Source organism: Schistocerca nitens, chromosome 9 (genome assembly GCF_023898315.1).
Source record: "Schistocerca nitens isolate TAMUIC-IGC-003100 chromosome 9, iqSchNite1.1, whole genome shotgun sequence".
Taxonomy (NCBI): Eukaryota; Metazoa; Arthropoda; class Insecta; order Orthoptera; family Acrididae; genus Schistocerca; species Schistocerca nitens.
Genome location: NC_064622.1, coordinates 404,760,017 through 404,784,502, shown reverse-complemented (window position 1 = coordinate 404,784,502; position 24,486 = coordinate 404,760,017).

Here is a 24,486-nt window from a genome sequence, read left to right as displayed (position 1 = left end):
AAGCGAATATGAAATGGCGCTGCATGGGTCAATTTGTTACAATTTCATTGGGACTAGTTGTTGTGGTGTAACAACCTACCCCGTGTCATATGCTGTTTCTTGTTGTGTATGTACCTTGCGAAGGCAACAGGAGCAATTACAAAAAGAAGGCAAGCGTTGGCACACTGTCAAAAGAAACATATGGCGACGTGGCAAAAGAAACAATGGCTGGTTCTTCTCTGAGGACGGCTGCTAATAAATATGGAATGAATTTGATGACTTCAGACCTTCTTGCGTATTGAATCTTGTGCCAGGTAAGGTCAGGACTCAAACTTGGGACCTTTGCCTTTCACGGCCAACTGCACTGCCTGCCCTTGAAGCTTCACTTCCACCAGCGTAAAGCGTTGATGGATAGAGAATGGTTTAGGAGGAGTTTGACATAGAGACATGGGGGGGGGGGCGATGAGGCGGACAGACAGAGGGGGAAGGATGGACAGAGGGCGAAGGAAGGAGGGGAGGAGGATATTGACAAATATACGGGGGATGATTAGAGAGAAGACAAGAGGAGGAGGTGAATTGTGAGATGGGGAGAGAGGTGGGAGGAGGAGATTGACAGAGGATAAAGGAGAGAGGAGATGGACTGCGAGAGGAGGGTTTAGGAAATACACGAGCGGATTAAATAAATACCTGGGCAATGTCTGGTTTCTCAGCTAACCTCCAACAATGGTGCTAACCTCTCAGGAAGTTCGCATCAAAATATTTCTATAACTTTCTCCATAGAAATTAGTGAAACAATTGTAACAGTTAGCCCCGGTTCTGATAAACACTTAAATCCCTGCATCATAGTTCCCGCAGGAGGAATCAAAACAAAATTGTGCAGCATGTTGCTACAGTAGAGAATCTTGCGGCGGTAATACACTCCTGGAAATTGAAATAAGAACACCGTGAATTCATTGTCCCAGGGAGGGGAAACTTTATTGACACATTCCTGGGGTCAGATACATCACATGATCACACTGACAGAACCACAGGCACATAGACACAGGCAACAGAGCATGCACAATGTCGGCACTAGTACAGTGTATATCCACCTTTCGCAGCAATGCAGGCTGCTATTCTCCCATGGAGACGATCGTAGAGATGCTGGATGTAGTCCTGTGGAACGGCTTGCCATGCCATTTCCACCTGGCGCCTCAGTTGGGCCAGCGTTCTTGCTGGACGTGCAGACCGCGTGAGACGACGCTTCATCCAGTCCCAAACATGCTCAATGGGGGAAAGATCCGGAGATCTTGCTGGCCAGGGTAGTTGACTTACACCTTCTAGAGCACGTTGGGTGGCACGGGATACATGCGGACGTGCATTGTCCTGTTGGAACAAAATGGCTCTGAGCACTATGGGACTCAACTGCTGAGGTCATAAGTCCCCTAGAACTTAGAACTACTTAAACCTAACTAACCTAAGGAAACACACACATCCATGCCCGAGGCAGGATTCGAACCTGCGACCGTAGCGATCGCGCGGTTCCAGACTGTAGCGCCAGAACCGCTCGGCCACCAGCGGCCGGCTGTTGGAACAGCAAGTTCCCTTGCCGGTCTAGGAATGGTAGAACGATGGGTTCGATGACGGTTTGGATGTACCGTGCACTATTCAGTGTCCCCTCGACGATCACCAGTGGTGTACGGCCAGTGTAGGAGATCGCTCCCCACACCATGATGCCGGGTGTTGGCCCTGTGTGCCTCGGTCGTATGCAGTCCTGATTGTGGCGCTCACCTGCACGGCGCCAAACACGCATACGACCATCATTGGCACCAAGGCAGAAGCGACTCTCATCGCTGAAGACGACACGTCTCCATTCGTCCCTCCATTCACGCCTGTCACGACACCACTGGAGGCGGGCTGCACGATGTTGCGGCGTGAGCGGAAGACGGCCTAACGGTGTGCGGGACCGTAGCCCAGCTTCATGGAGACGGTTGCGAATGGTCCTCGCCGATACCCCAGGAGCAACAGTGTCCCTAATTTGCTGGGAAGTGGCGGTGCGGTCCCCTACGGCACTGCGTAGGATCCTACGGTCTTGGCGTGCATCCGTGCGTCGCTGCGGTCCGGTCCCAGGTCGACGGGCACGTGCACCTTCCGCCGACCACTGGCGACAACATCGATGTACTGTGGAGACCTCACGCCCCACGTGTTGAGCAATTCGGCGGTACGTCCACCCGGCCTCCCGCATGCCCACTATACGCCCTCGCTCAAAGTCCGTCAACTGCACATACGGTTCACGTCCACGCTGTCGCGGCATGCTACCAGTGTTAAAGACTGCGATGGAGCTCCGTATGCCACGGCAAACTGGCTGACACTGACGGCGGCGGTGCACAAATGCTGCGCAGCTAGCGCCATTCGACGGCCAACACCGCGGTTCCTGGTGTGTCCGTTGTGCCGTGCGTGTGATCATTGCTTGTACAGCCCTCTCGCAGTGTCCGGAGCAAGTATGGTGGGTCTGACACACCGGTGTCAATGTGTTCTTTTTTCCATTTCCAGGAGTGTATATCGATCGCTCTTTTGTGCAAATGGCTCTGAGCACTATGGGACTTAACATCGGAGGTCATCCCTAGAACTTAGAACTACTTAAATCTAACTAAGCTAAGGACATCACACACATCCATGCCCGAGGCAGGATTCGAACCTGCGACCGTAGCAGCAGCGCGGTTCCGGACTGAAGCGCCTAGAACCACTCGGCCACCGAGGCCGGCTACTCTTTTGTAATCCTGTAAATATTCGTAGTGAATTCTGTTCATTTCAGTCTGTTTTACTGAAGGATATTCATGGGTAAACGTAAAGTGACTAGAAATCCTCTGAAGAATTTTAAAGAAAGGAGAAATGTTGGAAAGCGAAACCGTAAACAATAAAGACGATAACCAAGCGTGTGAACTTAACCTTGCTGCTCCACCTGCCCACTCCAATGAAAGTAAGAAAGAAAGTACTTTGCAGAGGAAGCTTGGTTCAGTCAGTGAAAAGTAAAAATGTCTTACTGGCAAATCGGATATGAATGAAGTATTTGATACGTCAGTTCTCAATGAAACTCTTGCAGACTGTGTAACATGTATTCAGTGTAGCGAAGTCGGTCTGGAACTCTCTATAAGAAATCAAGTGGGACTTGCCAGTGAAATGGAACTGAAGTGTGTTAAATGTTCATACATGACCACCTTTCGGACCAGTGTTGCAGTAGCTCCAAATGTAGAAAACGCTAGCAAAATCTATGAACACAACATTATATTTATTTATGCCTTGCGTACAATTGGTAAGGGCGCTACTGCAGGTGCCGTTTCGTGTGGTATGATGAATCTTCCAAGTCCTTCAACCAAGTTTACGAACTATAACAGATTTATAGGTTCTAAAGTAGAAGATGTCTGTATAGAATCTATGAAGAAAGCTGTGGAAGAGACAGTAATAGAAAACACTGGTAATACAGACTTCACTGCAGCATTAGATGATACCTGGCATAAACGGGGACAACATCTCCTCATGGAGTAGTATCTGCCACCAGTATGCATACAGGGGAAGTTACAGATGTAGCAGTAATATCTAAATATTGTAGGTGTCCACAAAAAATAAAGGTACACGTGAAAATAATTGCATAGCTAAATGAAGTGGTGGCAGTGCAGGAATGGAAGTGGCTGGTGTTGCTAGTATATTTCAACGTTCTGTTGCGTGTGATAAAAGGCGATATGCGGAATACCTTGGTGATTGTGGTTCTGAAAGTTTCAGACATGTTCAAGAACTGAATCCCAATCGTGGTGATGTTATAGTGCAGAAATATGAGTGTATGGGGCTCGTACAGAAGCGAATGGGATCAAGACATTGACGACTGAACGCTTCGTGCAAAAGCAAAAACTCTGTGATGGTAAAGGGTTGGACGGGAAGGGTAGGTCAGATGACACTGTAATTCACAAAATACAGAACTACTATTTAATGGCTATTAGGTAAAACATACACATCGTGACGATGAAATGAAGAAGGCTGTTAAGGTTCTTTCGTTTTAGTCCTCTTTCAACTGATGAAAGTCCCCATCATTACTTGCATCCTAAACGAGAAAGCAGTTGGTGTAAGTACGACAAGGTGTTGTTAACTGGTGAAGAGTACACTCATAAACATAGTCTTCCGTGGTCAATAAAATTGTCGAAAGATACAATTGACAATTTTCATGCCGTCCGGGTTTATGAAATCGGGTGCGAATGTGGACTTGTGTATGTAGGTGAGGCTGGGCGTCAAATAAGCACAAGGTTAACTGAACACGAAAGATATATTCGCCTCAAACAATACAACAAATCAGCGGTGGCAGAACATCAGGAACAGTGCATGATGAAGATCGAATTTCAAGAGGCCCGCGTACTGGCGAAACAGCCGTTTAGTTTGAGGAGGAAGATTAGAGAGGCTATAGAAATAGACAAGCGACCCGACAATATGAATAGAGAAGACGGGTACCGACTTCCAGCGTCTTGGCTGCCAGCAGTGACAGCTTTGCGGAAGGCCAGCTCTCGGAAAGCAACAGACGCGCCGTAGGCCACAGCGGTGCAGGGTACACAGAGCGCTGAAGCGGCCTAGTCGATACTAGGCAGTTAGTAAACAACGCTACGCTGCAGTCGCCGCTCCTATTCGCCGGTTTCCACCAATGGCAGGCAGCAAAGGAAACTCCAGCGGAAAACGCCGATTTCTGCCAATGACAACACGCAATGCAAAGACGAATAAAATGAACTCCTCATACCCTTCCTCCTCACCCTCACATCCAATGACAGCACTCCCCATAGTACATAAGTATCCGAACTAGTGCTCATTCAGCAGTTACCAATACACCCTGAGGAAGGCACCTTGCAACAGACGCCGAAACGTCAGAATTTTACAGATGACAATGCGGCCACAAACCCGGAAGAATTTTATTGACTGTGACAACGGTCGCGAAGCCTACGTTTACATAGTCTGCCTTATGTGGTAATGGAGGTGATAAAACATATTTTCAGAGACTTAGCAGCACCTGAACTGTTGAAAAAGTGTGCTCATCGTAAAACTCAAAACCCCAATGAAAATGTAAATAGTGTTATACGCTCAAGAATCCCCAAGACTGCTTTACTGGAATAGAAATACTTCACTTTAGTGTGTATGATGATATTGCTAGATTGAATGATGGCAACGTTGTAATGTGCAAAGTATTTCGAAATATGAGAGTGAAGATAGGTTTCAGCATGGTACGAACGATGCTTGCTCTAGACAAGAATGCCTTCAGGCTGCTGACAGGGCTGTAAAAAGCCTAGAAAGACAAGTCACAGTGAACAGGAGGAAGACAAAGAGGAAGCTGGAGGAGGAGTTTGCAGAAGATGGAGATAATCCACCTTATGGACTTGGAGTGCACTAAAAAGGTAATCCAAACTTTGTCGCTCAATTCCTAAAAGTTTTATTTTTTCATACAAATTACATGTTTTATCAGGATCTACCAAACCAGTTTGCTTCAAATTTTCAGGAAATGTTACACAATACCTTCGGCGTAACTTAACACACATGTATATTGGTGAATTTAACAGGAAAAGCAAAAAGAGGTAGTGAATTTGCGTTACAATAAAAAAAATTTATCTCTAACATCTGAATTGAAATTCATAGAAATCCCTGTGTTAAGTTGTGGCCAATACTCCAATAATTAACCTGTAAAAATTTCAACTTCCTATCTCAATTACTTTCTGAGAACATATGTAATTTATAAGCGCTATTTTAACATTGGAAAGATAGGGATTTCCGGAGCCCCTTCAAACTCTGTGATTATTTCTCGTGTGTATGCCGCTTCGAATGTTACAGAAAATCGAGATAGTGACCTTGACAATCATAGGACCGGAATAAAGAGGGCGCAAAAACATTACCAGCCATTTTGATTGTATATGCGTGTAATGTGAAACACAATAGTCAAAATGATCGAGTTGCAGTTACAAATGTTAATTTAAGTATACATGTACAAGTAAGCATGGATAGCATGTCCATGTTTCGCTGAGAGCAAGTGACATAAAGTTATACATTAACTGCGATTACAAATTCACCAAGAAAACGCAGGGATGAAAAGTATAAAAAATAATCACGAGCACGAGCAACACGGAACTCTGTATGAGCTAGAACACGTACTGAATTACGAGGCTTCTGTTATAAGAGTCACAGTTCAAGTGCGGGACAAATGAAGGCCAACTAAATGCAATCTTGCAACCATGATTCGGTTAAACTGTGACCCTAGTTTCTCTCTACAACTAACAGGAAGTAACAGAGTAGTTACGGAAGACAGGTTTCAAGAAGCACAGTAGTTCCGCAATATAGTCGTGCTTGTCGTGAAGCGGGTACGAGAATATTAGTGGCTACAGGTTCATATTGAAAGAGAATACATTTGCACTCTGCCGTTAAACAAGAGGTAGGCAGATGGGTGTTCAGGATATGTAATAACGATGAAGGTAGTCGTTGCAAATCTCGAACTGCACAGAACGACTTACGCAACGTGCTGCAGACAATTCCCCATCCTACAACTGAAGAATGCCGTTCACACAAACAGTTTTTCTACAAAAACGTCAGCGGAAACTGACATCGCATTCGTGGCTTATAGCGACATCAAGCCACATTACTCGACACAGTTCTCAAAGAAGTCCCAGCTTTGCACAGACTGATTGTGAGAGAATCAAAGATGTATATCTATAAGTTAAAGTAAAATTTATAGGGTAATTTAATTGTAGGTTGCAAATGCATTGCGACCTGTCGAGATGTTAGAAAAAAGAAATGTGCTATGAAAACACTTTACGGACTCATTACTTTACCAAATACGTCAGTATATTCAATATGTACTTTGCTTTACAACAGTCCTAATTTTCATCAAACAAAATATGTGTATTGATGTACCAATGAAATCAAAACAGATGATAGTCTAGAGTAAAACTATTCTTACTTCTGTCACAGTTAGTCCAAACGAGAGCGATGGTAATCACGCAGGAATTGAGTCTTGTCATCAAAACGAAGCACAGCACAGACATCGAGGTCATTAGAGACGGTCATCCGAATGAGGTCAATTGAAGATTTATGGGCAACGGAAAGGCGCCGGGTCATAAACTATAAACAGGAAAAGTAAAACTGTTTCGTAAGGAACATATGGATCGTTGATTTTATTTAGTAGCACAACACTAATACAAAACAAAGGCTCTACAGCTAACTACTAAGTTCATGGAGCCTAAGTATTATACCGTTACTGTTTTTATGAATGTCAAAGTGGAACGAACATGAAGTTCCTATGTCTCACTACGCAGAAATAGTTGCATACCAATACGTCAGATAAATTGACTCAATATCTATTTCTTTGAGCTCAATATTTCATCGTCATCCTATGAGTGCAAAATGGGAGCTCACAGTTTTTTAGGTTATTAACACTAAACATCCACAACAAGTGGTGCCACTTATATCGATGGTTGACTCTGCAAGGATAACGTGAAATATACATGTCTGCAAAACAGAATCAAATACGAACGAAAGTTGCATCCTAAAAAATGCGAATTTAAAACCCAGTTAACTGTGTTACATAACGAAATTAAAACATGTAAATACTCCACAGTGCTACACAAAGCGTATCGATCTTAGTAATTACAATGGTTTTAGTGAAGTAGAGTCACTACCTTCGTGCAAAGCTTCACAAACATATGCATGCCTGCTGTAGGTGAAAATGGTTCACTGTCTCCGCAGAAATCATAGTACTTATACCACTTCTTGTAAGGGATCCGTGATCCCACGAACATAGATGCTAGTATCCGACACCCAGGTCGATAGCAGACAGGAGTCGATTGTCGAGCGCTGCAGGAGGCAGTGAGACGAGTGTTGAGTGAGAAGTAGTACTGTAGAGACGGGCAAGAATGGTGGTAAAGTGAGTAGTAAACGGTAAATTCACCGGAATATGACAAATGGGCGCGTCCCACTGATCGTCGTGGGGTGGACCCTCATCGATACCGATTCGCGAGTGATATGAAACCAGAAGTGACAAGTGCCGAATTACGTGATTCGCGTCAACCGCATCGGCCAGAAATAACCATCGATTGCAGTGAGGATTGTTGTGAATGTTAACCATCATCATTGCGTGTGACGAAGTACTTTCAATCGGCAACCAAAAAAAGATATAACTGTAATTAGACGTGTAAGGCGAAGGTAGCAACTACCTCAGAATTTGTATGTTCGTAGAAAATAGATATCAGTTTGTACATCGCAACCTCTGTGGTCCTTAATAGACAAACTCTCGATCATTAACTATTCCGTCTCAGAACAGCCGCACTCGGTTGAAATACCCCCGAAACTACAGAAGGAAAACCGATAGCCTACATCCATTAAGCACACGGTCATATAATCATAATAATTAACTGTTTGGCGGCTTCGGTAAATCACACACAAAACCCAATAAGGGAATTTAAACAGGGGTGTTTCATGCTGGAATTCGCGATTATTAATGCCACTTGACGCAGACTTTAACGGATATCAGTTCATCCCCACCAAATCCAATCCCAAGAACGACCTACGCTTTCTCTGTTGCAGGAAAACACGTTTTTCCGCTACGAGAAATGAATGTTTGCTCAGAACTACAGACGCATTGTGAAAAACGACACCACATGCAATCGACGACGGACGTTACTGGAACTGAAGTCGGAGAGCTGTTTAAATCGGTAAGCTCACGGACGAACCTTCATCAAAGACTTTGCCGCTTCACGCTTCGCGATCGCGGTCAAATTTTCCGCAACAAGGCACAAGAAAATTGTACCGTAGCGTAGAAGATAAGTAGCCATCAATAAAGTAGAGCTATAATTCTGAAAGGAACGTGATATTTTGGTTCCTTGAAAATGAAGCTGTAATGGAACTCCCTCGCGAAACTCGCGTCCTTCGCCGAAAGACGGAAATACGCTGTCAGTCCTTTACGGGCAAGCGAGATGGTGAGGTTCTTCATATACGCGACTAATCACAATTTCGCACAGCTATCCAAAAATATAACAGCCCACTTCCTTTATGGACAAACGAGATGGTGAGATTCTTCATATACGCTAGTAATCACAATTTCGCACAGCTATCCAAAAATATAGCAGCCCACGTAGTGTAGGACGCAGCCGCAGTCGACTTCATCGGCCCCGAGCCTACAGATGTAAAGAATCCTTGAACTAACTGTGTAGTCCGACTGCAGTGACTCAATACGGATCTGGCACGTGTATAACAGTACCGAATTAAAATTGTTGGTTTTATCCTGATGCCAAAAACCAAGCACAAATGAACTGCACTACAACTGCCTGCAGTTTAAAACTGCCTTTTGTTTTTTTACTGTTTACAAGTACCTACGCTATATTGTATCAAGAGCTCAGATGGAAACCCTCTTGCGGGCAAAGAAGGGAAAGCAGAAAGGTAGAAGGAGTATATAGAGGGTCTATACAGGGACGATGTACTTGAGGACAATATTATGGAAATGGAAGACGAAGTAGCTGAAGATGAAATGGGAGGTACGTGAAGAGTTTGACAGAGCACTGAAAGACTTAAGCCGAAACAAGGCCCCGGGAGTAGACAACATTCCATTTGAACTATTGACAGCCTTGGAAGAGCCAGTTCTGACAAAACTCTATCATCTGGTGAGAAAGATGTATGTGACAGGCGAAATACCCTCTGACTTCAAGAAGAATATAATAATTCCAATCCCAAAGAAAGCAGGTGTTGACAGATGTGAAAATTACTGAACTATCAGTTTAATAAGTAACGGCAGCAAAATACTAACGCGAATTCTTTACAGACGAGTGGAGAAATGGTAGAAGCTGACCTCTGGGAAGATCAGTTTGCATTCCGTAGAAATATTGGACCACGTGAGGCAATACTGACCCTACGACTTATCTTAGAAGATAGATTAAGCAAAGGTAAATCAACGTTTCTAGCATTTTTAGACTTAGAGAAAGCGTTTGACAATGTTGATTGGAATACTCTCTTTCAAATTCTGAAGGTGGCAGGGATAAAATACAGGGAGCGAAAGGCTATTTTCAATTTGTACAGAAACCAGAACAGTCGAGGGATATGAAAGGGAAGCAGTGGTTGGCAAGGGAGTGAAACAGGGTTGTAGCCTCTCCCCGATGTTATTCAATCTGTATATTGAGCAAGCAGTGAAGGAAACAAAAGAAAAATTCGGAATAGGTATTAAAATCCATGGAGAAGAAATAAAAACTTTGAGGTTCGCCGATGACATTGAACGGAATGGACAGTGTCTTGAAAGGAGGATATAAGATGAACATCAATAAAAGCAAAACGAGGATAACGGAATGTAGTCAAATTAAGTCGGGTGATGCTGAGGTAATTAGATTAGGAAATGAGACACTTAAAGTACTAAAGGGGTTTTGCTATTTGGAGAGCAAAATAACTGATGATGATCGAAGTAGAGAGGATATAAAATGTAGGATGGCAATGGCAAGGAAAGCGTTTCTGAAGAAGAGAAATTTGTTAAAATCGAGTATAGATTTAAGTGTCAGGAAGTCATTTCTGAAAGTATTTGTATGGAGTGTAGCCATGTATGGAAGTGAAACATGGAAAATAAATGGTTTGGACAAGAAGAGAATAGAAGCTTTCGAAATGTGGTGCTACAGGAGAATGCTGAAGATTAGATGGGTAGATCAAATAACTAATGAGGAGGTATTGAATAGAATTGGGGAGAAGAGGAGTTTGTGGCACAACTTGGCTAGAAGAAGGGATCGCTTGGTAGGACATGTTCTGAGGCATAAAGGGATCACCAATTTAGTATTGGAGGGTCAGCGTGGAGGGTAAAAATCGTAGGGGGAGACCAAGAGATGGATACACTAAGCAGATTCAGAAGGATGTAGGGTGCAGTAAGTACTGGGAGATGAAGAAGCTTGCACAGGATAGAGTAGCATGGAGAGCTGCATCAAACCAGTCTCGGGACTGAAGACCACAACAACAACAACCCCATGTTGTACAACGGTTTCATATGTGTTACAATAAAATAATCGGTGACATGCTCTGTCTGTTCTTGAATACTGAACCCAGCGTTCTTTGTTTTGAAACTATACGTTGATCTGCCCTCTACGCCTGTTATGATGGTTTCCGGAGCTTGCTAATAAAGTGCTCGGTTTATCTATCATGGCGACCAGCTCTACTTGAGTGCGTCGCTGCCAGCATGGTTAAGTCACTGTAAATTTTTGACATGGTACTCATGGGAGAATAATTATGTTACAGAAGAAGCCAGGAGTTTTGTTTGTTTGTAAGCTACAGGTTATTTCTATTCACGTAGATTCTCGGAAGAACTGTTAAAGTGCATCATCAGTGCCGTCCGCATCATCTTCCTCAACAAAGGAGATTGCTTAAAAATCACTCGTGCGAGCCATTGTAGAACGCCGCTCAAGTGTGCGACCCATAGGAAATAAGAGTAGCATTGTATAGTGAACGTATACAGAGAAGCGCAGTACGAATGGTCGCAGGTTTATTTGATCCTTGAGAGAATGTCACAGAAATGCTGAATAAACTGAACGGCCTTAGGCCTACTCTCGTAGACAAGCGTAAAGTATCCCGAGAAAGTCTGCTAACAAAGTGTCAAGAACTGGCTTTAAATGATGACTCTGGGAATAACTACAACCCCACCCCCCTCCCTCCACCCCATATATTACTCCCGTAGGTATCGTAGGGACAATATTAGATTATTTATAGCAAGCATAGAAGCATTCAGTCAAAGGGAGGAAATCATCCGCCTTGCACTTCAGATGCAGGGTATAGATGTAGATGTGGATTAGATGTAGCTACATATTTGTTAACCGAGTTAGACACTTCGGCGAACTCTGAATTGAGCACTGTAATTACGCTATTATTCATTCGTTAATGCTCACACCGTTCTTTCATTCTCAACATGGAATTTACACATAGTTAACTTTCGTAAATTGTACGCACAAACTCCCGACCGTGACAGTACGCCGTTTGCTGTTGCCTCTGTGCCCTACGACCACCTCTTCCGCTCCTCTGTAATCACGCACACCCTCAGACTGCAACGCTGGCGTCTCTTTAACGTGTTCTCTCCACTAGGACTGTTGACGTTTTTAAAAGTATCGGGAATCGGATATATCGATACTGAAAAGGGTATCATTATCGGAACTCTAAATAACTAAAAGAATTTTCGATGTATAGAATATCGACGGAAAGAATAACGACCTACCGGAAAACAAAAATGTCGGCTGTACATTATAAATCTACATCTACATGGATACTCTGTAAATCACATTTAAGTGCCTGGCAGAGCGTTCATCGAAGCACCTTTACAATTCTCTATTATTCCAATCTCGTAAAGCGCGCGGAAAGAATGAACACCTATATCTTTCCGTACGAGCTCTGATTTCCCTTATTTTATCGTGGTGATCGTTCCTCCCTATGTAGGTCGGTGTCAACAAAATATTTTCGCATTCGGAGGAGAAAGTTGGTGACTGGAATTTCGTAAGAAGATCCCGTCGCAACGAAAAACGCCTCTCTTTTAATGATGTCCAGCCCAAATCCTGTATCATTTTTGTGACACTCTCTCCCATATTTAGCGATAATACAAAACGTGCTGCCCTTCTTTGAACTTTTTCCATGTACCCCGTCAGTCGTATCTGGTAAGGATCCCACAGCGCGCAGCAGTATTCTGAAAGAGAACGGACAAGCTTAGTGTAGGCAGTCTCCTTAGTACGTCTGTTATATTTTGTAAGAGTCCTGCCAATAAAACGCAGTCTTTGTTTAACCTTCTCCACAACATTTTCTATGTGTTCCTTTCAATTTAAGTTGTTCGTTATTGTAATACCTAGGTATTTAAATGAATTTACGGCTTTTAGATTAGACTGATTTATCGTGTAACCGAAGTTTAACGAATTCCTTTTAGCAATCATGTGGATGACCTCACACTTTTCGTTATTTAGGGTCAACTGCCACTTTTCACACCATTCAGATATTTTTTCTAAATCGTTTTGCAGTTTGTTTTGATCTTCTGATGACTTTATTAGTCGATAAACGACAGCATCATCTGCAAACAACCCAAAACGGCTGCTCAGATTGTCTCAAAATTCGTTTATATAGATAAGAAAAAGCAAAGGGCCTATAACACTACCTTGGGGAACGCCAGAAATCACGTCTGTTTTACTCGATGACTTTCCGTCAATTACTACGAACTGTGACCTCTCTGACAGTAAATCACAAATCCAGTGACATAACTGAAACGATATTCCATAAACACGGAATTTGACTACGAGACGCATATGTGGTACAGTGTCAAAAGCCTCCCGGAAATCCAGAAATACGGAATCGATATGAAATCCCTTGTCAATTGCACTCAACACTTCATGTGAATAAAGAGATAGTTGTGTTTCACAGGAACGATGTCTTCTAAACCAATGTTTACCGTGTGACAATAGACCGTTTTCTTCGAGGTAATTCACATACTGCCGGATTTAGAGCTGTATGTCTAAATATTGATTTATTGTTAGATATTCCATATCAACAAGCTAGCGGCCTGCCTATCCCGCTTAGAGCAATAACCGAAGGAAAACGATGCACGTTCACGCTTGGCGATAACCATTTTTCTGACAATGGTAACTGTATGTAAGTGGCACAACGAAACGTTTCCGATGGGTCCTTCGTTCGGTTTCGTCACATATCGGATTTGTCCGAAACACTTCATGTCGACTTCCCTGTTTCTTCATTTACGCAAGAAAACTGGCAGTTGCAATGTTAAAATTGCGTGGTGAAGTTGAACGTTCTAGTTTCTCTTGGTAGCACCGAACGTCGATTACGTCAGCATTTCCCAGGATTAATGTTGTCGTTTAAATTTTTGTGCATCATTTCCACCAACTGATGTTGAAGAACGTCGATGTAAGGAAACAGCACACTAGTTGCCGTACAAACTGTTTTTTAACGTAGCTAGTACTAGTACGTCGAGATTGTTGGAAATGTCGATTTATCGACATCGATATTTTGTCAGCAGCCCTAGTTCCCACCTGCCTGTCATTCTTTGATTATGCGAACACGAAGACAAGTGTTCACAGAAGCTAAACAAGTGTTTCTCCCGTGGTGGTCCGGCAAGCACAATACTTCCATGACCAACTCCATTTTTCACGGTACGTTTGTAATAAAAGAATGTAATGAATGGGAGACCGTGCCCAGTAGCAAACTCTGACATTTATTTACATATTTAAAAATTAATAAAATGTTTATTGCTGGTGTCTGAAAATATGATCATGTTACATGTGTGTTGCCAGAGAAGTGAGATGCTATGGCACATATTTTCTAATTAAGGGAAGTTGTGACAATGACCTTGGACCTATCCACATCTTCCTGAAGTCAAATATCTAAACAATGAAGTATAAAATTACAGTATTGAGAATAAGTAAGCCAGTGCAGGTAATTAAATTGTCAACAACTGACCAGTGTAACAGGTGAGTGTAATCCGTTACGTAGATTACTACAAAGAATGCAGTATCAGTGCTGCAGCAGCAGGAAAGAGAATCTGTGAAGCAGTGCAAACCCAGTACCAACATTGTTGCGAAGACTGAATTTCTGCAGAGCAACAGGGCAGAAGAATACAGAGCCCAGAAACGATGTTTTTTAGAAGAGTATTCCGCGGGTCTCAGCTTTACACAGACTAAAAAATAATTAAAATAAAAAAAAAATAATATGTGCACACAGTACGAAATTACTGAGAATAAAATTAGAGTATCTACACATCACTCCACTGTGTAAGCCGCCTGCTGTGGCCGAGCGGTTCTAAGCGCTTCAGTCCGGAACCGCGCTGCTGCTACAGTCGCAGGTTCGAATCCTGCCTCGGGCGTGGATGTCTGTGGTGTCTTTAGGTTAGTTAGGTTTAAGTAGTTCTAAGTCTAGGGGACTGGTGACCTCAGATGTTAAGTCCCATAGTGCTTAGAGTCATTTGAATTTCACTGTGTTAGGTAAAATTTCTATCAGCTTAACTAAAATCATAATACGCTATGAAGTCATATTGATGTGGCCATCTGTCAACAGCCTGAATAAACACATTTTGCAGCGTGGACCGCTGCGAGGCGTCCAGGAAGAAAGTCAGTGAGGTTCCGGAAGGTACCGACAGGGATGTAGAGCCATGCCGATTCCAGTGGCCTCAGTTGAGGATCCATAGCGCGAAGAGCCCGATCGAGGTGGTCGCACAGATTTTCGACTGGGTTTAAATCCCGGGGGTTTGGTTGCCAGGGTGGTACGGTAAATTCGTCCTGGTTCTCTTCGAACCACGGACGTACACTGCGAGTTGTGTGAAAAGTTCCACTGTCCTGCTGGCAGATGGCATCGTGCCGAGGAATAACAAGGACAGGTGCATACCTGTTTTGATCCAATGAGACCTTCAGAATGACGAGATCAGCCAGGGAATGCCACGAAAACATTCCCCAGATCATAACGTTCCATCTTCCAGACTGGTGTCTCCAAGCAGTTCACCATATTGTAAGTAAATGCAACATTGGAGCGTACCCACAACCAAGAACAAATCCATACGAACTGAAGGAAGCAGTTATTCCCTGGCTGGATGGATTGAACGTTATTATACAACGATTATGCTTGCCGCCCATTTTCCTTGATCGAGTCAACCTGAGTAATGTAAATTTGGTGTTTTGCTCATTGTTCTTTCTATTACGTATGTTATTGTTCATTTTAGTATTCTTCACGTAGTTCATTTCAATGTTCATGTAACTACTCACATTAATACACAATTTATTGTTCCTGTTATTGGCTCCTTTCACATCCTATTTTTACTGTTTTTGTTTTACAGTTTGATGCATGACACATAATGATGTACATTTTACTGCATATATTATAACTATTTTGTTACTAATGTACATTAAACTTGATATAATGTTTTCTTAGCTCCTCAGCTAGAGTAATTTAAATGTCCAATGTACCATACATGCCAAGAATAAATAAACAAATAAATCTGATAAATAAAGTTAATTTATAATTGTCTTTAATAATTTCTAATTGCGTTTAGTAATTGTTGACTGTGGTGTATTTAGAATATGCTACAATATTCTATCAGACACTGCTCTGTCTAATATGTGACTGTACTCGATGGTTATAATTAAAAGTGCAGCTACTCACGGGGATCCCAATGTGGGCTGTAGTTATCGTATGGCAGCAAATCTTGGTAGGTATGCTAAGGAATTAATGTGAAATCGACTTTCGCTGGAATAAAATTATTCCCATTTTGGCCACCAGCTGCATATCTGAAGCTGTGCATGCATGTGTAAAAGTGTTTCCATACGTAATGGATTAGCAATGGGGCATTGGCAGAAAGGGACAAACAAGTGAGGAAGGTATAATTTTGATTTTGTTATTAACCTCCGCTTACACAATTTGTCCAATGTGAGTATCAGGGACGTCGACGAGGTGCTGTACAGCGCCAGATTTGGACCTGGCTGCCAAAACTGGAACAAAATTTTTTCCAGTGCAAATCGGTTCCGTACTAACGCATAAGCATTTTTACCAAGTTTCGCTGCTATACGGTAGTTACAGCTCACACTAAACCTGCACTTTAATTGTACCAACAGATATATTTCATCACAACAATACAACCATATATTTATTTCGATGTGGCAGTGGGTCTACATTCGGCAACGGCCTGTATTTTCACATTCCAGTGGCATCACTTTTGTGAATCACTCCGATTTTTTAAATTTGGTATTGTCGTTTATTTTTTCCCAGACCAATAAACAGAACGCGACTAGAAAAATTTCACATTTAATGCAAAAAATAAATAAATAAATAAATAAGTAATCAAGTCAGGACTGAAAACAGCTTGCAGAAGAGGAACAAGGTTTTTCGCATAGTCTCTCTAGAATCTCATCCGTTCAAGATATTTTTCCACTATTTAGAGATTTTTCCTGACTTTTTAATCCACGATCAGTTATCCCAACGTTTGCCACTTCGGAGTTCTTGCAATGATCAAAAGGAGGAAACGTATTGCCACCTTCCTCTGCAAATGTATCAAAGGTCACATTGTAGTTGTGCTGATCTGCTATATTACTAAACTGGATATCCAGATAGCCACAGTCCAGATTTTATTTTTTTGGTCACACGAGCTTTTGTTTCTCTGCCTTACTTCTTTAGAACAAAAACAGAAATGACTGAAAGTGACTGAGAAGTGATTTATCTCATTAATGAAATTCACGCGTTACGCGCCCGACTACGCTGCCAGTAGCCAAGTACCCAACTGCTGGATGTTTACGCAGTGAACAAGGCGGATACGCCTAATGGCTGGGACCTCCCGGTGACTCTTGAACGTTCTGTCGCCAACAGTTTACAAGAAAACAGAGGCTTGTTTTGATTCGTCACCAAGCGGATAAGTTCTAAGAAAAGCCAGAGGTCCAATTGATACTCAATTCCTGGAACGTGGAATATCCACAAGTTCGTTTGTTAAAGATACAAGCCATCTGCTTCCTGAAAGGTTCACACAGACTTTTCATTTGACGATTTTATAATTCGTTTACTACACACCTAGTACACAAGACATTAGTAAAATACTAGATATCCACTTCCGACGTTCAAGTCACCTTTTCGCAATACAGAGGAGCCATGAATTTATAGATTTTCAAACAGTCACGAACGAAGAGCTACCAGATTGTCATGTGATATATAAATACAGGCTCAACGAAGAAGAACTGGAGGCCTGCAGAATTGTATTATGCAAAATAAGAAACACATATTCAGTTCAGTGCGTTTCAGTATCAGCAAGTACACTGTAGCGCCAAAGAAACTGGTACAGGCATGCTTATTCAAAGACACAGATAGGTAAACAGGCAGAATACGGCCTACGGTCGGCAATGCCTATGTAAGGCAACAAGTGTCTGGCGCAGTTGTTACATCTGTTACTGTTATTACAATGGGGGATTAGTAAGTTAAGTGATTTTGAACGTGGTGTCATAGTCGACGCACGAGTGACGGGACACAGCATCTCCGAGGTAGCGATGAAGTGGGCACTTTTCCGTACGAGCATTTCACGAGTGTGCCGTGAATATCAATAATGCGATAAAACATCAAATATCCGACATCACTGCGGACGGAAAAGATCCTGCAAGAACGGGACCAACGACTACTAAAGATAATCGTTGAACGTGACAGAAGTGCTTCCCTTCCGCAAATTGCTGCAGATTTCAATGCTGGGCCATCAAAAAGTGTCAGCGTGCGAACCATCCAATGAAACATCATCGATATGGGCTTTCGGAGCCGAAACTCGTGTACCCATAATGACTACACGACACAAAACTTCGTGCCTCCCTTGGGCCCGTCAACACCGACACTGGACTGTTTATGACTGGAAACCTATTTCCTGGTCGAACGAGTCTCGTTTCCAATTGTATCGAGCTGATGGACGTGTACAGGTATGGAGACAACCTTAAGAAGACGTGGAGCCTGCGTGTCAGCAGATGACTGTTCAATCTGGAGGAGACTCTATAATGGTGTGGAAGCGTGTGCAGTTGGAGTGATATGGGACCCCTGATACGTCTATATACGGCTTTGTCTGATCACCTGCATCCATTCATCTCCATTGTGCATTCCGACGGACTTGGGCAATTCCAACAGGACAATGCGGCACCCCACACGTCCAGAATTGCTACAGATTGGCTCCATGAAGACTCTTCTGAGTTTAAACGCTTCCAATGGCCACCAGATTCCCCAGATATATTATTGAGCATATCTGGGGTGTCTTGCAACGTCTTGTTCAGAAGAAATGTCCACCCCTTCGTACTCTTACGTATTTTTGGACGGGCCTGCAGGACTCATGGTGTAAGTTCCGTCCAGCACTACTTCAGACATTAGTAGAGACCGTGCCACGTCGTGTTGCTGCACTTCTGAGTGCTGTCGGGGGCCCTACACGATATTAGATAGGTGTACCAGTTTCTTTGGTTCTTCAGCGTACATCTGTCAGTCTATTCATACTGTTACCAACTGCCACGCAGAACACTAAACGCGCATTAAAAATCGAGAACTTGTGAAATCAGCAGTTGCTAAGCACACTCGCATAAATAAACCCAGAATAATAACTGATAAGGCTAAAATCTTGTCCCAGGCTTCTATACAGGAGAGGGTGTCCTAAAATGATATACCATAAGGGGAAAAAATTCTGTGGTTACATGTTTTTAGTTTTAAGGTTTATTTTTTGTAAGTTAACTTAAAAACTATTAACTGAACAGAGATTCATGAAACAAACTATATTATGCTTATGTGATTATTATAATGTATTATTAGAAAGCTTACGAACGTCATGATATGAGAATCGTTGGGCAAAATGGCATACTCCTACGTCTTCTGCAGATATTCGCTTTTGTTTGCAGACGGCACACGTAGACATAACAAAAGTGTGTTTTCTCACGTTATAGGTAGGCAGGTAAATGCTTTAGTTTGTTTGCTTAAATTAAGTAGGTATTTACGTGCCACCATTGTCTGTTTGCTTCATAGATTGCCAACTTCACTCATCTTGCCTTGTTCAAACGCCAGTTTCCTTACATCACTCAGTGGCAGCCCAAATAACGTGGACTCAATGTCTTTAATGTGCTCTAATAGCCCAGTTTCTAGATGTGTAGGACGCGTTTACTGGTATCGACCTACACTTTTATCAGCTCCTACAACTTGCTTAGTGTTGCGTCATTCTCTCCTTTTTAAAGCAGCTTGAGAAACGCCGAACATATCTGAGGAACGATACCTGATCATTTGCTGGTTATTAACAGCATTAACAGCCTTCTGCATTCTCTCTGAATCATACGACTGGCGATTACTGTTTCTCTTATAATTTCCAACCATTAATACTGAAATAATAATAATAATAATTGATTGATTGGCGACTCCATAGTGTCCTGTGCACTACGACCAGATAATGGGTATACTTGAAAGGAGAGACAGCATTGGTCGTATATTTTTTTTGTTTATTATCACAAAATCGATTTTCGGTCACTTAGTGACCATCTTCAGTGCTGTAATATATAACTTAAATTAGTAAGCACTGGTGTCAATGAGTCTATGTGATCGCCGTAAGCTTATTGACACCAGTGCTTACTAATTTAAGTTATATATTACAGCACTGAAGATGGTCACTAAGTGACCGAAAATCGATTTTGCGATAATAAGCAAAAAAATATACGACCAATGCTGTCTCTCCTTTCAAATAATAATAATAATACTGAACTGCATGTTATACTATCATACACAGGAACGAATGGAAAGACAGGAAATAAAAACTGTGGTAGTGGGGAAAATCTCGTAGCTACAGTGTGTCATTTTATCCCTGTTCATGACATGTAATTTTACCCGCGGTTTCATATTCCATGTACAAGGACACTACTCATAAACACGTGGACCTACAAACCCAGAAATATGCATCGAAAGGTTAGCAAAGGAAGTGCTTACTCACTTTCTGTGCAGAAAAATATTAAATATTACAAATCAAATAATCCAGGTGTAGCATGCCACAGAAGAACAATTGTCACGGCTTGTAAAAGCCTATGTGCACGGATTCTTCACATAACACGTAAGCGCCTAAGTAAAGGTGCTCGGCATTGCTGGTATTACAGTGTCGACAACTGAAGAAAATAAACTAGTGCCAAAGAAATGCTACATCTTGGGGCAGTAACAAGAAACTCGATGTATGTCATTTTGCCAGACTCATTTTAGTACACTTTGCCCATCTGGGATCCTGTTACTAAACGAGCAACAGCCATTAGAATGTTAGAGAACAACTTCAGCCGTGTGCTGTTTCAGTTTTAGAGCTGAAACCCCGACGACTTTTTCCGCCTGAGTGTCGTCAGGTAAGTTAAAGTTATTTATTTTTGACTGTTATATGCTACTGTGAATGGAATGTTGTACTAAAGCACTGTGCCTGTTACCGTCTGTTTCATCTACTGCTCACAATTTCCTCACAAGGTGGTCCACTGATGATCTCCCGACACGGCAAAGAGGCAGTGCAGCCGACGGATAGTGCCCGGAAGACGCACTGGAAGTCTGTCACGAAATATTTGAAATACTATTGTGTAAAAACGAAATGAATGTGTATAGATTTTGTAATGCTTGTATACGAGATCTCGAAGTGGACGTTAAAAGTCTGTGTCAAGCTTATATTTTTTAGCAGACGATAAGGAATCTCTGTGGGTGTGAACTACGACTACCAATAAATACTGATCTAAAAGTTAATCAGTGGCTAAAGAAACGTTCTAATTTTGAATGTTTTTTTTCATGGAGTCGATTTCATGGATGAAATAATCTCAGTGAAATATTTATTCTATTTTGACTGAAGTATTGGATCGAGAATAACGTAAGAAATAATTACAAAAATTCGTAATCTGTAATACCTATGAAAGTCATATTATATAGAAGACGATGTTTGCTTGTTTCTCAGATACGAATAATTTTTGACTGAACATTTTAGGAGCTACAAAGCTCGTATCCACTCACTTCGTACTTAGGGGAAAAGAGCTTGCTACCGAATTATACCTTATTTAAAGATCAAGAATTAAATACAAGTAAACATCAAGAGAGACAAACAGAGATAACTATCTCGAAGATGGTGTTGCTACGTGGCGGCACATGACCATCCAATTAAGGTCATCACTTGAACCAAGAGCCTAACCCAACAGATTTGAAGATAAAACTTTTGTCGTGAATGCCACTACCAAGAAAATGGCTGTAACTTTATCATCGACGCGAGCTCTTGATGCTGACAAGACACAGAGAAACGCGTGGTGCTACTAGCATGGACACAACCTATGACAAAGCGTAGATGCTGACATACGCCGACCAATCACAAGACATCTACGAGCTATAAACCGTCACAACAACAGAAACCATGAAAAATATTCCAGAAAAAGGTGATAGAGAATTTTCTCGAAAGCTCAAGTCCAACAGTAAAAGACCTATAATGACATACTGTGTAGCATAGGATCAGAATGGATAGTAATACAGAAAGCCATAAGTGAAAAAATACTGCTGACAGCTAAAGTAGCCTATGCTCACTATGCACGCACCCACAAAAGATTTGCTAGTCCCAAGACCAGTCTTTGAACTGCAAGTCCCAAGGCAAAATTCCTTGCTGATAGCATGGTATGACAGGATAAGAGCATTAAAAAATAACCTTTACACACCAAATTCAATTTATGCCTGGGCTTCCTAGTTCGACAAAACGTTTTTGCCCTACACTTGACTGAGACACAGAGTAGCCGATAAGTAGAGCTTCATGAAACGTTTACACAAGTTGGAAAGGAAGAAAAAATAGAATGAACTTGCTTTTCGGTAGAAGGAACAAGAAAATCTCGAAATGGTTAAGTTTTGTATTGATCAGGATGAATACCTGGCGCAATCACAATATACCCTGAAACTTGAGTTGTCTTCTCCTGAGTTCTGATTTTTCCAAATTAACGACACCTCTGGAACTTTCAAAAAGACTCAATAACCTATTGAACGTTATGACTTACCTAGTTACTTTCTGGTACCATCACATAATCAACAAAAGTTATCAACCTCTTTCTCAAACCAGCAAGGAAAATTATACTAGAACCTATTATAAAGGCAGCCAAGCTTTGTCTAATCCCTCCGCAACTACGAATTCGGCTACCAGCAGTGCTCGTCATTCTTTCTGAGGCTGATTCTTCATTTCAGGATTATTCGCAGGATCAGCTGATCAGACCTTGACAACTCATACACATGAATCTCTACTTTGCCATCTACCACTATCGCCACCACGATGTCAGTGATCGTTGTCGAACATCGTTAGATTCCAATTACTTCTACCTCTTTTAAAATTACCATTACTGCTATTATCTGGATATTCACTCGTGTGCGTCCAAATTTTGTTTCCATATGGGTGTCTGCGAGAATAGTGTCGTCCACGCCCATAATAGCGACTTCTCTGTATGCTAGTTTCCAGATTCTAAAATCAGTTTATTTCTCCTCCCCTGTGGCGCTCTTCCTCATTTTCACATACGGTTCTTGTAATAAACTCTGAAATACATCTTAAACTGTAAGATGCCTCAAGATCATCCTTGCTTCATCCAACAAGATTAATTTGCCTCAGTCGTCAAGGTAATTTCACCAAACAGGTTTGAACGAAATCAGCTGCACTATAAGGATATAAACGAGTTCTTCAATGACACATCTTCTAGCAAAAGTGATGAAAGTTCAATGTCATAAGTATTTCATATTTAACTTAAAAACACTGTTTTTGGCCTTGTTTCACCATTTTATTATTGCAGGACCTGGGTTTCAGGTTATAAGCCCATTTTCAAGTGCATTACTGAATCCCAAAGATGATAATGCACAGATAAACATGTTGACGAGGTGAAGCTAATCATATCAACTTCTTAAGGTGTCGATGCATAGCTTAAAGTACAATTTCATGGAAGACCTGTTTTTAAACAAATTACATACATTATTACACATGCAGCAAGTGCATTACTGAATCCCAAAGATGATAATGCACAGATAAACATGTTGACGAGGTGAAGCTAATCATATCAACTTCTTAAGGTGTCGATGCATAGCTTAAAGTACAATTTCATCGAAGACCTGTTTTTAAACAAATTACATACATTATTACACTTGCAGCAATTACACTACAATGACTGGACTAAAGTTATGCATTAACCAAGAACTTTTTAAACTACGATGGACTGGGGCTCAAAGTTTTGCTTCTATCTTAAGGTTGTGATCTCACCTAAAAGAGATAGGTGAATAATTGAATTGAGTTTGCTCGTTTAGTAATGGGTGTGGGGATATACGCATACGTCTTTTAATTTCTAAAATTTGTAATTGGTTGACTTTGGCCCGCTTTTCCTCTGTGTGTAAGACTTGTACATCTATTGTGTATTTGTGGTTATTGTTCAGGCAATGTTCTGCAAAGGCTGAATCAGGTTTCTTCAATCTCTAGCTTCTGTATTGTTCTTTAAGCCTGGTAGAGATTGACCTCCCCGTCTGTCCAATTTGTGAAGACTGACACTCACGGCATGTGATTTTATAAACCCCACTTCTTGTGATAGCTGGTTGGTTGTCTTTTGCATTAAACAAGAAACTACCTATTGTCTGAGTGATATAGAAAAACACAAAGAAAAGGTTCAAATGGCTCTAAGCACTATGGGACTTAACATCTGAGGTCATCAGTCCCCTAGACTTAGGCAGGATTCGAACCTGCGGCCATAGCAGCAGCGCGGCTCCGGACTGAAGCGCCTAGAACCGCTAGGTCACATCGGAAAGCACAATACCCATTACGCGAGCGGGAAAATCTCCGATCCGATCAGCTATCGAACCCGAGCTTCTTCCCTTAGGAATCCGACGTGCTAACCGCGCTGATTTCGAGACAGACATGGTGTTACAGTATGTCTGTATCGTGGTTGGGCTACGGTCCTTGTGCTTATGAAAACAGTAAATGCGGAAGGTTAGGAACACATTTTATAGTATTGTGTATTGTGTGCAACAGAGGAA